Raw genomic sequence first — 17,042 nt, 5'->3', positions numbered from 1 at the left:
TATATTTGAGGTCAAAGGTCACCGAGGTCACATGACATTTTGTCAAAAAAATTGTTTTGCTAGTTATCCCTATATACCAAAATCAGACCTCTAGCTCTATTGGCTCGCTCAAAATTAGATATGTGCATAATTAATGAGGTACAATATGTGGCGTCATAAGCTGTCCCATCATACCATACATGAAGGGAGTAGCACTTGTGGTTACTGAGTTATGGACAAATATGTATATTTGAGGTCAAAGGTCACCGAGGTCACATGACATTTTGTCAAAAAAATTGTATTGCTAAGTTATCCCTATATACCAAAAATCAGACCTCTAGCTCTATTGCCTCGCTCAAAATTAGATATGCGCATAATTAATGAGGTACAATATGTGGCGTCATAAGGTGTCCCATCATACCATACATGAAGGCTGTAGCACTTGTGGTTACTGAGTTATGGACAAATATGTATATTTGAGGTCAAAGGTCACCGAGGTCACATGACATTTTGTCAAAAAAATTGTATTGCTAAGTTATCCCTATATACCAAAAATCAGACCTCTAGCTCTATTGGCTCGCTCAAAATTAGATATGCGCATAATTAATGAGGTACAATATGTGGCGTTATAAGCTGTCCCATCATACCATACATGAAGGGTGTAGCACTTGTGGTTACTGAGTTATGGACAAATATGTATATTTGAGGTCAAAGGTCACGGAGGTCACATGACATTTTGTCAAAAAATGTTTGCTAAGTTATCCCTATATACCAAAAATCAGACCTCTAGCTCTATTGGCTCGCTCAAAATTAGATATGTGCATAATTAATGAGGTACAATTTGTGGCGTCATAAGCTGTCCCATCATACCATACATGAAGGGTGTAGCACTTGTGGTTACTGAGTTATGGACAAATATGTATATTTGAGGTCAAAGGTCACCGAGGTCACGTGACATTTTGTCAAAAAAATTGTTTTGCTAAGTTATCCCTATATACCAAAAATCAGACCTCTAGCTCTATTGGCTCGCTCAAAATTAGATATGTGCATAATTAATGAGGTACAATATGTGGCGTCATAAGGTGTCCCATCATACCATACATGAAGGCTGTAGCACTTGTGGTTACTGAGTTATGGACAAATAGTATATTTGAGGTCAAAGGTCACCGAGGTCACGTGACATTTTGTCAAAAAAAATTGTTTTGCTAAGTTATCCCTATATACCAAAAATCAGACCTCTAGCTCTATTGGCTCGCTCAAAATTAGATATGCGCATAATTAATGAGGTACAATATGTGGCGTCATAAGGTGTCCCATCATACCATACATGAAGGCTGTAGCACTTGTGGTTACTGAGTTATGGACAAATATGTATATTTGAGGTCAAAGGTCACCGAGGTCACATGACATTTTGTCAAAAAAATTGTTTTGCTAAGTTATCCCTATATACCAAAAATCAGACCTCTAGCTCTATTGGCTCGATCAAAATTAGATATGTGCATAATTAATGAGGTACAATATGTGGCGTCATAAGGTGTCCCATCATACCATACATGAAGGCTGTAGCACTTGTGGTTACTGAGTTATGGACAAATATGTATATTTGAGATCAAAGGTCATCAAGGTCACATGACATTTTGTCAAAATATCCGAGATATCTGCGTGAACGGATGGACTCACGGATGGACGAACAGACGGACATGACCCAATCTATAAGCTCACGGACTTCATCAGTGGGGACTAAAAATTGTGTCACTGCATCCTTTTTGCAATATGAATACGATGAGAAACTAAATTTTTATTTTTTCGTGGCCTTATACATGGGAGTCTATGGAGATCTGCCTTATACATGGGAGTCTATGGACGTGTAAACTAAAAATATGCAAATTTCACCACGATTTGCCCAAATTTGGGAAAGGTCACTCTATGCACTTCCATACCAAGTTTCAAATCAATCGGACTTGTGTGTTTTCAGAGCAGGAGATTTTTTGACCAAAAATGGGAGAAAATTACAAAAAAATTCATGAAAATAGCAAGTCCAAGATACTGACCCAAGATGTGCACAATCATTTCATGTCAGCCAAAGTACTTACATGCTAATTTTCATGTAATCTGCTCAGTGGTTATTGAGTTTTTCAATTTTGACTGTTTTTACATTTTTTCACTTAATTTGCATATTTTTGGCAATGACAACTTCATTTGAACAAAATCTCATCTACAGCCCATCATCCATGTACACACCAAATATCAAGATGAAATGTACAGCGGTTTTAGAGTTTTTGATGTTGACGGACAGACATACAGACATACAGGCATACCGGTACAGACATACAGACATACAGACGTACAGACATACAGACATACATACATACATACATACAGACATTTTCCTAGCCTATAAGAATAGCTTCCATTGCCATATATACATATGGCTATGGGAGCTAAAAATTATCAAGTTTTCCACCAAATCATTGCACATGTTTCCATAATCATAATTAATTCATTCTTTTGGTGTTAACATACAGGCTGCACTAAAAAATTAAGGTCACCCATCTGCATTGTCTGTTTAGCAAAACATTTTAAATGGCTGAATCTTTATGATAAATAGCAGCAATCATGTCAAAATTAATAATCTTGATATAAACAAACAAACAAACAAACAAACAAACAGAGTGTGCAATACAAGATATATGTATTTCATTTGCAAAGATTCAACATTTTCCCAAACAGTCACATTAAAGCCCCATTAGCTGTATTTTTTTGCATTCTATTTTGATAAGATAATTTGAAATCAAATGCAACCTGTGAAAAATGCTTACCGACGTGTGATCACAGAACAGTCATGTTTTGCAAACATTGACTACAAAAGCACAAATTAGATTAAAACAACTTAATTTTTGCGTGGTTATTCAAATGTGGCTGCCACTTTAATACAGGTAACACTAGAATTTAATCAACCAAACCATCACCAAGGATTTGCATAGTGACATTTTCAAAGACAATGTGATTTAATGGTATACTGTCACCTGTTCCAATTTTGCCACAGTTACCATGGAAAGAGAAAATCTAACCAATCACAGATTTTAAGCGGGTGGCCGCTTTTTAAAAGAGCACCCTCACATGGCATTTTGAATACCAAGGAATGCCCCTTTGACCATACCGGTATATGGGCATATTTAGATTACAGGTGACTGTATACCTTTAATAATGGAAATCTACAACATCTCTCTGAAGACAAAAAGTGCAAGAAGATACAGCTAACAGGGCTTAAATTACAGTTTTTCTCTGACCCTTATAACAACATTTACTTTAAAACTTGTATAATTACAATAACAACCCATCGTCCAGCTTCACCCCAGAGTCTCTTTGCAGCAATCTCAACAAAGACTTCAATGTATTCAATTATAGTAAGCCATGACATCAACCTATACTGAGATGGAGGTGGCTGCCATGGAGATAATAAAGTAATCAAAGTGTCAAGAAAGATTTGTTCAGTGCAGTGGGGCATGGACATTTAATCCTGGCCTTATTTCCTGATCAATATTTTCCTATGTATTCTAGTACACTGCCTAGATTGTGTCGTGTGATCAGGTAAAGCATAACGTGACAAATGAAATCACTTTTTTCTTGATACATGCATATATACCTTGATGCCCTCCACTCCAAACTTTATGAGTCCGTCATAATTTGTGAAGTATTAACCAAAGTTTGTGCCATTTTATAATATTTTCCCCAAATTATAGCCGGCGAAAGTACTGTCACAGACGTACAATTTCGCCGGCTGCCGGCTTCTAATGAAAACACTGATGACACATGTAAGCAGCGTGCGAAATTAACGCTGGTCCGCTGGTCCGAGACCAACAGAATTCCCGACGGACCAGCAGTTTTTCCAGACCACTGGTCCTTCGGACCGGCGCAAAATTCACATAATAATTTTGAAAACCGAATTTGTTTGCCTATATGTATCCAACTATTGTCGGTCCGAACCCCTCTTGCATGAGTGTTTTTCCAAGTTTTGCTACTGCAATACGCAACGAATTACAAACTCTTCGGACAGAGAACGACAGCCACGACAGCTTAAAACTTTTTTAAATAACGCACGTAATTGGCCGATTTCAAGGGAAGGCTGTTATTTTAACCAATCACAATTCTTGATACTGGCAAAGTTTGTTAGAAAGGTCATAGGTCTTGCAAGTCTGCTGTCACACGTGCGCAACCTGACTACAGTGACTACGCTGTTGCGGATCGCCCTACCTAAATGTGGCGGGTTTTTTTTGAAAGATGTGAGCCCTAAAGAAGAATACAAAAACAAACGAAAAGGAGAAGCAACAGGCACGAAGGGAATATGAGGCCAAAGAAAAAAATTGTGCTGTTCCGACTACCCGACCTAACCTATTTTTTGCCTGTCGACCCTAAACTTTTTAGAGATACGTAAACACGGAAGCAAAACTGAGAAAGAAAAAACCCGTAAAATAACGTGTTCGTTACCTGGCACTTGAGTTTTGCTTGAACGAGGATTTCTCTTATGTTTTTATTCCTTTTATATGTATTATACATTTTTCTGGAAGTGTTGTGGCCAGTATTTGATCGCCCAGAACCCCTGAAAATTGCATATTTGAAAATAAAAATGTTTTGGAAAAAAAATCCCTGCCGTCCTACCTACCCTATTTTTGAAAACCATTTTATCGGAACAGCAGAATTTACTTTTTTTTACCTCATCGAGAAAGACGAAAACCGCGACCTTTTCAGAATGCATGGCAGAATGAGTTCGGCGACTGGTTGTTATTTGATAGAGGCAAAGATGCATGCCATGCCGACTAGAATACGGCGATCTCTCTACCCATAAGGTAGCCGCATATCTTGTAAGTCTGCTTGCTCAACTTATTCTAAGGGTCCGTTTGTAGCTGGCACTAACAACGTTAGACACTCGAATTTAGCCTCACACAGTCCGTCAGAGTTTCATAAAATCGCCGTGGAACACGCTAAGAACCGTAATGCGCCAAAGCTGAGGCAACACTGTAAAAAATGAACAGTGCGGTCTTCACAAAACTCTGCTATCTCAGTATCTGTTCCGTAATGCCAATGCTATATGTATGAATAACTGTCCATCAAAAGACTTTGTCTGGATGGCTTCACTCGCCGATAAAAGAGGAGTTGCTGACAGATGCTGTGACAATCACTGCATCTACATCTAATCAGGAACAGAAAACTGTGCAAAAGGAGGTGGATCCTGCAAATGCAGTTGCTACTCAGTGTGCTGATCAGGACACCGATGGAGAATCAGACTAGGAATCTGACTTTGAGTTTGGAGACTCTAGCTGCTCTGAGAATGATGATGCTCGTGAACTGTTCGAAATTATGGTGTAAATGAAAACTGAAGACTTGTTCTGAAAGACTTTTCCGCATGTTTATTTTAAATGAAAACTGAGACTATTTCCCATGTAAATTGGAAATGAGGACTGAAAGGATTTTTTTTCATATTAATTTGGAATGAAAACTGAAAGACTTTTCCTCATGTTAATTTTGGGATGAACTATAAAAACCTTTTCCCATAGAGATCTGGTTCTGGGTGATACCTACCTGTGGTCAAGGCATATATTATTGAGCAAAAAAAAATTTAAATTTTAAAATATATATATTTGTTAATTTATTTGTATCAATATTATATAACAACACCAGAGTAGGAGAGACTGATAACGTACCATGTTATCAGCTATTTTTAGTTAGTTTTTGTTAGTTTTTTGTTTGACCAACATACATCAAGAAGGACCAGCAGATTCCCTTTGCTATTGGTCCTTTGGACCAGCACGCATTTCAAGTTAATTTCACACACTGCATGTAAGTGTTACACACAAGGTTTAACATGTTGTCATACCAAACCTGTGTCCTCTTTGCATCAGTGTGGTGATTAGATGCTAGGTATGCATCATGCATACCTATCCCTGATAACTTTTTTGACTATATACATGTACCATGATACTTCTAAAACAGTACTGCTTCAGTGTTGATTCAAAGACAACGAAAACTTGACAATCTGCTGTATTAATATCTGTCATTACTTGTTGCCTGATGTAAAAATTTTATTTATTTTACATGTTGGTACTGGATGAGTCAAACATAGAAAAATTTTTGTGTCCGTTATTCGTTTTGTAGGGACGTACATCATTATTTTATATTCTGATTGAGAATCTGTCATCAATGGACAATATCTAGACAGACTTGAATAAATTCAAAGAAACAGTGTATGACGAATCCTTATTGCAAAGTTAAGGTGTTTGTGAAATATACATGTAGTTGTCCAATTTACTGAATTGGTATGAGTGCAGGTACTGAAGGGTGTTTCAGTCAAAAGATTTCATTGATAAAAACGTCACTGAGACAGCAAAACATGGCAAGCCTTGCCACGCTTGCACTCCTATTGTGACATGCATGCCACTTGTGACCTAAAGGGTCATAGGTGTCCCCCGACTCAGGTTTGTGACAGCTTCAGCCTGATAAACAAGCCTAGCTGATAAATGAGGTCACTGATGCTATGAAAACATGGTACTGTGACGGTAAATCAACAAGGCCTGTGTACAATGTAGCTATTCAGTCATGCACACAAATGGGTGTGTTATTACTCACCAGTTTCAGTTTGAGTTTAGTAGCCTTCCTTAAGATTGCATCGTTCACGTACACCAAAAGATTTGATGCTGCATAGACTGGTGGGAAAGAACAAAGGTCATTTTTAATGTTTACGTCATTAGTGACACATTTACATTGTATTAAATCAAATGATGAATCCCCAAACAACTATAATTTTTCTGCTTTCAATCTCTTTACAACTGCTACTAAAATTTTAGTTTTGTTCCAATACACTTATTTTGTCCTTCCATGTAATGTACTATCAAAGACATTTCAGGTAACAAACCAGGTATGTGTGTCAGCAGATAGTCTAGTTGCCATAGAGGGCGCACTGCTCCATAATTTGTCCTGTGCTGTATACAGTGAACAGGCAAACTGGTTTCACATTAGTAACAATATTCTTACATCTTTATCTTTCACATTTGAAGAACTCTTGTAGATTGATTTTTTATTTCAAGAAGTTCAAGTTTGTGATTTCAAATCAGTTTGAATTTTGATTATACTTAAAACAGATGGCTCAACACATCAACAGGTCTGATCGTCATAGAACCTGAATTTTTTGAGGGTCTACAGGTATGATGTCACTTACCTAATTCTGCAAGTTCTTGGGACTGTTCAAAACGACCTGGAATTCAAAATGAAAGACTAGATGACTGAAAATGTATATGTGATTATAAGATGGCTACATTGCAAAGAATAACCTTGAACTGCACATGTAAGAAGGGTACAATTTGTATTGACAGAAACCTGTTTATGACATCCAGGTCACACAAATTTCATGCTCAATGACATGGTTGAACCTAACTTCTTTACACACACTGTATTTGGTATGACTGTCAAAGAACTCTGTGCAGATAAATATACATATGCCAGATTTGAACAGTAACTATGCAGCTGTTTTGGTGATCTACATGTATTGTAAGATTATGAAGAACACACATTAGTATTAATAGGTATAGACCTTGTACATGTAGCTCTGGGGTCTAACTTACAGGACATAACTGAAACAAAAGGGCAAAACAAGCAGTCTTACATGTAGTTGTCTAAAAGTTCAGATAAGTAGATTTCATACACATACTGGTATGCTTAGCACAGTGTTGAGTACCATGAGACTTAAACCTTTGCTAAAACCATAGACATTAAAAAAAGACCTTTCTCTACGTCCATGCTCAATAACAGACCATGAACACTGCAAGTCCATCACCTCCTGATAAGCTACCCATTGTTGACAGCATAGCTAAAATCATGAAACTTGTATCACTGATGGAAGATTTGTTGTCAGTCTGAGCAAGGTAACAGTAAGTCTTTTACAAATTGCTTGATTTATAAGTCTCAAAAACTTTCCTCGATAAGGTTTCAGCCACAAATCAAGAATAAAATCAAGGGTCACTGTGCAAATTTCGGTATTACAGCAAAAATACAAATATTATCTGGAGTGTCCCTAAACAAAATTAGGTGTCACCATTTTGAAGAAGTGCTGAAAGTGCCGACATCCTACTACTTCGTTTACACCTACATACAATCTTTGACAACTCCGACAGGCCAGCTAGGTCACGTGGTCATCATGAGAGGATTGGCCGGCATAAACCATGTATCTAGGCTAATCCCCTGAACTCGGAAAATTTCTGCTTTACCGAATTATTGGCTTATGACTCCCCAGAGAGTAAATAAACTACCGATCAAGAAGAACAAAAGATCACAATGTTTGAGAATATGACACTACCTGTGATATAATAGAGCAATCACCGATTGACAGTCAGTTCACACCTCAAGTAAGGTATCTTTTCATATGGAAATGATTTCGAACCTAAAGCATGTGTGCAGGGGAATGTTGGCATGCTGAGTCATTGCACAAATGCATAAGGCAGGTCAGGTTAGTTTTCTCAAGTTGGTCCCACCCCCTGACACATTAGGGCCGTTCACATTAGCCAAAAAAGACTAGGCCCTTGTCCTAGCCAGGTTCGTGGCCGACCAAAAAAACAGGTGTGAACGGTTCTGGCCAGCCACTGTCCGGACAATTTCTGTCCTAGTCGAAAGGGGAGGTTTGTGGCCGACCCAGGTCTCTGGCCGAGCAGTAAACAGCGTATGTGAACGCGTTTTGTCCGACTCAGGTCCCAGTTGACGCCCTTTGTAGTTGACATGCTGTGTAGTCTTTGACCTATTCGACGATTCAGTATCATTTTAGACATGGCGAGTCGAGGAGTCAACTGGGCTACGGAAGAAATCAAGTGTCGAAGGCATTTGGAACGAAGATATGGTGAAAAATCTGATGGACGGCACGTCAAGGGATCGAATCGCCTACAATATCATCTCACAGCATTTGTAATAAAGGGAAAGCGGCTGCACACATCGCCTACACTATTTTTTCGTTCTCTGTGTTTGTGTTTGATTTTGTGTGTTTGGCTATTGGTGTAGATATAAGCCATGGCGAGACGTAGCCGTAATCTGGCTGTCGAATGACAGGGTGATCCTTTGACGCTACGTTTCGAAACCAGTGTGTGGTTTCTTCCTCAGTCGCTTTTCTTTGGAGATTGCTCTCCTTAGATTTATGTTTCACTGTTCGTGGTTTAATTATTGTCAGTGTTTTGTTCGTCTAGCAAGGAGGCTAGAATACTTATGTTTGGTCAGTTTGTTGTGTTTCATTTTGTTCGGTCGTTTCTCTAAGATTGTGTACTTGTGCATTTATGAGTGTGTCGCCAACTGTTTGGATTTCTTTTGTAAGCGATGATCGGTTTCATCGTGAATAAATTATTTAGTGTTTGGTCTTTTTCTATTTCTTCCCAGTTCTTCAGGAGTGCTTGTTTGATGTCTTTTGTTTTGATGTGTGGACTATATTTGGTAGCAAATATCAATATTTGTGTTGTTGTTGTGCGTTTGTTTGTGATTTAAATGTGTTCTTCGTGTAGCGTAATTTGTTCCGCATTGATGTTTGATATTTCTTGTTGTGGATATTCTCGCAGTAATAGCTTTTCATTAAATGTTTTGACTTTGTTGTGGAAGTCTTCTCCATTGTTACATGTCCTCATGTACCTTAATGTTTCGCCTTTGATTAGGCCCTTGAAGGTTGATTTTGGATGACATGATTTTCTATGTAGGAACTGGAATGTATCTGATGAATGTATTTTGACCTGTGTAAGGTCAAAGGTCGGCTAGACGCTACCAAATGATCTAGGCTAGGACAGCGTTGAACGCAATGTGAACGCGGACAAAAGATTAGCTTATCTTCTCACATTCTGCCGGATTAGTTCTGGCCGGCCCTGGGCCTAGATGTGAACCCCATAATTTTCTCTTGGGCTAAAATTAACAAATTTTCTGTTCTTTCTTCCAAATTCCTTTCACAATGGTATATTTTGTCACATTGCAGTCTGGAGCATGCAGTACACTCAGTGTGACAGTTTTCGGATAGCATAGTGAATTTAGCCCAAATCTGTTTAATCACGGTCCCTCATTTGGGTCATCGCCACAGTCCCGCTGCGAGCCAAACCATAGGCTTCGTTGGCAGTTTACTACGAGACCAACCGGTATTGTAGATTTAGCTCCCAAAATAATAAAATAGATAAAGCATGCAATAAATAAAATTATACCTACTGTATCACTGACTATCTGAGACTCATCTTCTACTCCTGCTAACGAGCCCGACCGTGACAACATGTATTTTCGACCGTTTTTCGGTGAGTCGTCGATGGTTCCTCCTTGAATTTAAACTTTTGACCTCCAACGTATTCAGTGCGTTGTACGCGCGATCGAGCAAACATCGTAGAAACCGTCGACGGTTCACAGGAAAATGGTCAAAAATACGTGTTCTTATCTTCAAGGAAGTTAGCAGGCGTACAGAATGAGTCTCACATAGTCAATGATAAAGATGATACAAGTTTATTTATTCAAAGGCTAATATAGTTCATTATTTTGCAAGGTAAATCTACGATACAGGTCGGTCTCATAGTAAACTGCCGACGAAGCCTATGCGTTGGCTTGCAGCGGGACTGAGGCGATGACCTCAATGACCCGAGCGCATTCGATACACGCCACAAGTACCGCTGCGATATCACAGCTAGGTCATACATACCTTGAACGGGACATTACCCATACTGGCAGTTCAGCACGGATTAATTAGCGTTTTATTTGAACTTGTGACCTTTGCTAAAATATTTTCTAAAATATTTACCAATTAACTAACAATGGTAAACTTTCCCATGACTTGGGTTTGTTCAAAACATAAAGCTGCAGATGTTGTACACCAGTATCTGTTGCCCATTTGAGGATTTAAAATTGGCGGTTGTGGGGTCACGGGTTCAAGTGGAATGCTAATGAGAAACGCGCTGCTGCTGTATGTAAGAGCCTGATGACCGGTGTGACCAGACAGTTTCGGGCAAATATTGAGACTACGGTAAATGCTGGGTTGCCCAATTGAAACTTGAGCGTTACAGTCAGTGCCATTATTCTTCGGTGGGGCAAGTTGGTAATTACCTACCAATTTAGCTAGGGATATTGCAATATACCAAGGGAACTTCCTAAGCCAAACTCTGTTTTCCTATCTGGAGCGGCAAGATGAGATCTAAACAAACACAGCGGGTAATGAGATTTTACAGCCACCAATGGTGTGAGCTGGTTTTGCCGTCCGACCCAAAAACTCAGGCAAAACCTAAAGCTACTGTACTGCAGCTATACTACTATATACTCACAGGCGCTAGACACGTCGCTTCGCCATCGGTACTGATTCACAGTAAGCGGAGAGGAAACTGTATGTTTACTGTAAACACAGTCCCTCTATCCAGAGGGACTGTGCTGTAAATCAGTACCGATCGCGAAGCGACTTGTCTACCTAGTATTCGGCTGCCGGCTCTGCCTTTCAACGCCTTTCGTGGCCATAAACCCACGAACAGCTAGCCTCGCTTGGTTTGTGACTTACCAGTAGAAGTTCCAGTCCTTCATCCTGTGACGCCTGAGCCCGACCGCGCTTTTCAAAATTTCAAAGCATGACTGATTTTCCATGTCACACTGTGCATGGAGCCTGGAGGCACCGTACCTCCATGCTGTGACTGAGCACAGGCCCATCGCACCTCCTGTCCCGACATTTTGGGTGGCTCTAATGTCCAAACCATCGGTTACATTTAGCTCTAGAGGTACACTTAATTGAAATTCAAGTGGCTTTCTTCCTGTCTTGGAGCAAGGAGCAAGACTGGCGGTGGTGCCTGTACTGTGCGGCTTCCCGGACGCGGGACGGAACGCCAGTTGTGTTGCAAAACACAGCGACCGGCAACACTGCATTTAGTATTAGTATCAGATTCAGTATGCGAGCTCAGTTCCCTTCGGATGCCTTTGTCGATGAAAACAGGAAGCACCTCGCGTGAAATATTGTATAGAACGTCATCTTAAAAACTACAAAACAAAATTTAGCTGATAAAAATTTAAGAATGTTGAAGGAGATGGGTTGAGTAACTTGAGACACCTTTCTGTAAGACAAAATAAGAATTTAAATCTGATCTTGTCACCTGGTGGTGGCAGTCTCTGGGTTGGTGGGTACCCATGCGCGTTACCAAATTCACGGAAAAGGGGGTGTTTTCTTCAGTCATCTCGGAGATACTAGGTCCGTGAAATCGAGAAAAAGGGGTACTTTTTCAGAGTAACCTCCGAGATTAGGGGTATATAGGAAAATGAGAGCAACTTTACACATAGTTTTCTACCTTAGGGAGCCGTATTATTTATGGCCTGGGGAGGTCGGAGGAATCTGAGGGGGGGGGGTCACTCAAAAAATCGAAAGCTACAAGGGGGGGTTGCTCAAAAGTGGAGAACAAGAAAGGGGGGGCTACTCAATTTTGTTGACATGTATTGAAGCATTTAGTGGAGTTACGAATTAATACAACAATAATAGTAAAGATATGTATATTCATACCCGGTATTTGTGTACACACACACACACACACACACACACATAATATATATATATATATATATATATATATATATATATATATATATATATATATATATATATATATATATATATATATAAATCATAATACAGGTGGTTTCAAGTAGAAACTAAAATCTCATTACACTATGTGTTTGGAAATATATTGTAACTCCCTGACAGGCAGATCAGATAGTCTAATGGCTTTTGATGCATTGAAAGTGTGTAAAAATAATAAAAAATGACATCACCGATCATAAGAAACGTGGTGTTGAAGATAATAGTTTTTAAGAGAAGACTATGACGACCATATTTCTGTAAGAATTGTCTAACTTTAGAAAACCAACATCTGAAGATTTACTTCAACCAACACTTTTGGATTTGTTCTACTCTTATTATAAGATTTGTCGAATTTCTGGAAAGTCTGTGTACATTTTCGATGTCTGTGTATCGTCTATACCGAAGTCAAATCAGAAATAATTGTATAATCAGTTCGCGACAGCGTAAACCCCCGCCCCTCTCTCTCTCTCTCTCTTCTCTCTCTCTCTCTCTCTCTCTCTCTCTCTCTCCTCTCTCTCTCTCTCTTGCATTTTTCAATGTTTTATATTGTCGACATTTATATATCAGTCTGAAGTCACTGCTCAATGCAAAAGTTGATGTCAATTTCCCGTATCGGGCATGGTCTCTGTCGTCACTCTAATCGTTAGTTTTTTCCTGTTATATTCGATATCAGACTCAAAACACAACGTGAACAACGCTGATAATATATTGCATCTTTCGTATCGAAAACCGTAAAGTTCGTAACTGGTGACATGTTACGGCTGGAGAAAGTTCATCACCATCGATCGAATGTCCGTGACGCTTTTGCTTCCAAATAGACATATTGAAATGCACAGGGAACTTCGCGGTATGGTAATTATATGAATTTTACCGTGAAGAAAGTCTTTGACTTTAAACTGGCCGTACAACCAACAAAAAACATGGCGGAGCAATGATACCGACTTCAGAGACTTCGATTTTTTTTTTCATTGCGACCGCTGGTGAGAGCGAGTCGTCGAATTTTTTCCCACTGGCTATTTGGCTTTGAATTTCCAATTGCCATCATGTGCTAAGTTAAAGCTAAAAACAAGACAGGCGTTCTCTGTAAATCAATAAGCCTTTTGAATATGAAAAAAATCGGACATCTGAACCTCAACACGCAGCTTGAAAGTTGTTCTCCGAATCAGGACAGGGACATCGGCCCGGGACATCGGTGAGGCCGGATTTCACGTAGTAGCTATGGAAACCGACGGCTCGTTCGTTGTAAGAAAGCATGCGATGTACGTCTCATGCTCCCTTGGGCCGTGGACTTTCGCCGTATCGCCTCTACAACACCGTCTATTACCTAACCATGCTAACAATCACACGATAGTTCAGTAACATGTGTCTTCATTAATCTACCGATCATCGACCGTCGAACACTTCAAAAACAATGGTCGCGGTCACGGATTCAAAGACGTTCACAAGAAGACACTATCAATAAGTGGCGCGCAGAATTATTTTTACTGGTTTTGAGAACTTCTAAAATAACTTGTAATCTCATATTGAACCGATATTGTATACCTATCACCGTCGAAGTTTATGTCTTTCACTGTAGAGTTCTTTTTATCCAAAACACATATCCAGAAGAGTCCCTCAGAGCGGTCAAATGAAAGGATAATTGCTTCAAACGAATGAAATTGCACGAAAGAATAAATATCAACAGCACACCCTGGACGTGATTTAAAACAATAGCGCTTGTGAATATGACTATTCTATTTGAGTAACAGGGACGGAAAGCACAGAACTGTAAAAGTACTGGAAAAACATGCCGTTTTTCTCGCAATTTTAGCAACTGTAACGACCCTTTATTCTTTACTAATACCTTTCCATAATTGAACAATTCCCTTTTCTGACCCAAGAAATCATATTTCAGGATTTCTGTTGCAATATCTCAATGGCATAGGCACTATATCTAAAGGGGACTTTTTGACTTCTGTAAATTGTGAAAATTTTAAAACAAGACAGGAGTCAATAAACTAGAACTAGTGTTAAAATCAATATATTATTCTCTCAATTTGTCCCAAGGCATTTATTTCCATGATGAATGGAGGCAACACTGGTAAACAGATTGTACATATAGCCTACCTTTGATCAGCAAGCAGTTCTACATATTAGGGCTTACACACACAGTGTACAATGATGTACAAACTTTAAAAAAGTACTCTGCTGGGAACGAGCAGGTGTTTACACTATAATGGGCGCACAAAAACAATGGTCACGTCCATAGGTTCAAGGACGTTCACGGGGAGACACGTGGTAAAATTGCTTTATATACAAGTTTTAAGAACATACAATATCTGGTCATCGGTGTACCGCTACCTGTGAATCGAAACGACAAGTGTAGGCCTATAGATTCGAAAATTTATGGAAGAGACACCAAGACTGAGACCGACGTAGCACAACAAACTATTCCGAATTGTGTGTCCGTGTTTAATACAGACATCTCTGTAGGTGATTCTGGTTTCTCAATCGAATCAAAAGTCCGACATTGACAAAATTGACATAAAATATGTCCGAAAAGTTATGTTTTATTCAACTAACTGATTCATCTCCTATGATATCCCCTAGGCTACATGAAAACAGTCCGGAAACACTGACATCGATGTCTCTCGGGCCCCCATGCATACAGTATGACCGTACGTGTTCAAATATTTCTTCACAGTTTTGCAAAATATCTCGTCAACCGGGCGCATGGGCCACGTCTTTGTACGTTGGTCAAAACTAATGACACTATAGGTCAGGATATAACATCGGTCAAAGTAAGATTGAAATATGCAATGGAAGACGAAAATGCTTTCATCGATTGACAAAAATGAGAAGGAACGAGTCAGTTAATATCGAACCACAAAAGGGAGATCGAGACTGCCATCATCCCCCATGATTAATCAACTGGGAACAAAATATATATTTCGATCGACAGACTTATACAACCAGAAACAGCATTTTATTCAGCTTTAAAATAATTCACTGCCTTTCCTGTAATAACACCACGTTTGCGTTTCGATCTACTCTACTCTGTTCCCGGCGTTATACAGCCTACTACATGTGAGAGGCCGTATAACGCCGGGAACACACAGACCTGTACGCAAGGCTAGTTGCTATGTCATAATCTGTTCACACGAAAAATTACGTCTCCAGACAGATTTTACGTAAAAGCATTTCGATAAACTTCGAGGCACGATCTGCTTGTGATATTATACCCTTTCTCGCCATGACAGTGGTGGCAATCCAAGCGCCACATCAGACAAAACATCATGAAGAATGGACTACATAGAAAGTTATATTTTCTTCTTTGCTAAAAACGAAATAAACGTTAGAAGCGATTTCCTGGCGTAGCTGCATCTTTCTTTTCACGTTCTGTTGGCAGGATTCAAAATTTCGACGACGCTGTTGGCGATCCATTTCAAACTGAAAAGTAACGCGTCAGTGCGTAATGGACCAATGCACATCGTAGTGGGCGCCCCCCCGTCCCTCAGAGTCCGGTTTTTAACTCTCTGCGGGACGTTCCCTCAGAGTCCCATATTTTACACAGTGCGGGACGTCCCTCAGAGTGCCAAAAATTACAGTTTGCGTGTCCCGCACTTTGTCCCTCACTCCTCCGTTTTTGATACCTCGAAATACCTCCCAGTGAGGTATCTTCAGTTATACCTTACTGGCGCGTTCGTTGTTGACTTTGTCAAATTTAATCCGGTGATAATCTGGTGACAGCGTCCACAGCTTAGTAATTTACCCTTGCTTACTTTGGCCAATTAGGCACTCAAACTCATCAGATAATAGATACAGCATGTTGATAAAACGTTAACGCAAGATTGTCAAGGGCAGTGCTAAGTTTAAGACCAAAACACCAAAGGTTGGTAGAATATATCTTTATTAGCAATACAACGAAACACCTACTCACCCCTGGGGACGGACATTTAGACAACACCCTGTGACTATACCGTATAATGTATGTCTCTATTGATATTAAAGCTTTACATTAGCATGCGGGCGCTCCGCAGGACCCTCCCCCCCCGCCCTCCCCGTTCGCCCGGCTTTAGGCTGATGAAAAGGCAGGTGCAAGTTTCAAAATAAGGGGAAGAACCATTTGATTTCTTGCGGGGATGGAGGAGTTTGGGGAGGAAAAAAATTGTCGGCAGGTGGAGAAAAAGGGAAAAATTGATCCAGTAATGTCTTGAGGTGCAAAAAATGAGTAAGGCTTATAGCCGACCAAGGGAAAGAATTGTAACAAAATTTGGTGAATCTGGATAATCTGACTCTCTCATTCTGCCATTATCTGGAGGTGTGCTACCTTCTGCGGTGCTAGCATTTTCAAAATACATATGATGAGGAAGTCCAATGTCTTCAATGTTGGAATTGTTGACTATTGTTATTCAAAAACTGCCACGGTATAAAGATATCAGTGTCCAATGCCATTTTCAAACAGTCTTACGCCTACTTAGTGAAAAAC

At 39.6% G+C, this 17,042-nt stretch overlaps 1 long non-coding RNA gene across 1 annotated transcript; it reads right to left on the bottom strand.

The window, feature by feature from the left end:
- Positions 1-3,286: 3,286 nt before the first annotated feature.
- Positions 3,287-11,883, bottom strand: LOC139131596 (uncharacterized). Its single transcript, XR_011552161.1, has 4 exons — positions 11,513-11,883; positions 7,193-7,228; positions 6,604-6,680; positions 3,287-3,424 (listed from the first exon to the last, which is right to left on the bottom strand). It is a non-coding gene; the product is annotated as an uncharacterized lncRNA (long non-coding RNA).
- Between the last annotated feature and the right edge of the window lie 5,159 nt (positions 11,884-17,042).

This window comes from Ptychodera flava, chromosome 1 (genome assembly GCF_041260155.1).
Source record: "Ptychodera flava strain L36383 chromosome 1, AS_Pfla_20210202, whole genome shotgun sequence".
Classification (NCBI taxonomy): Eukaryota; Metazoa; Hemichordata; class Enteropneusta; family Ptychoderidae; genus Ptychodera; species Ptychodera flava.
Note: the sequence above shows the minus strand (reverse complement) of the source record. Positions and strands in the feature narration are given on the sequence as shown.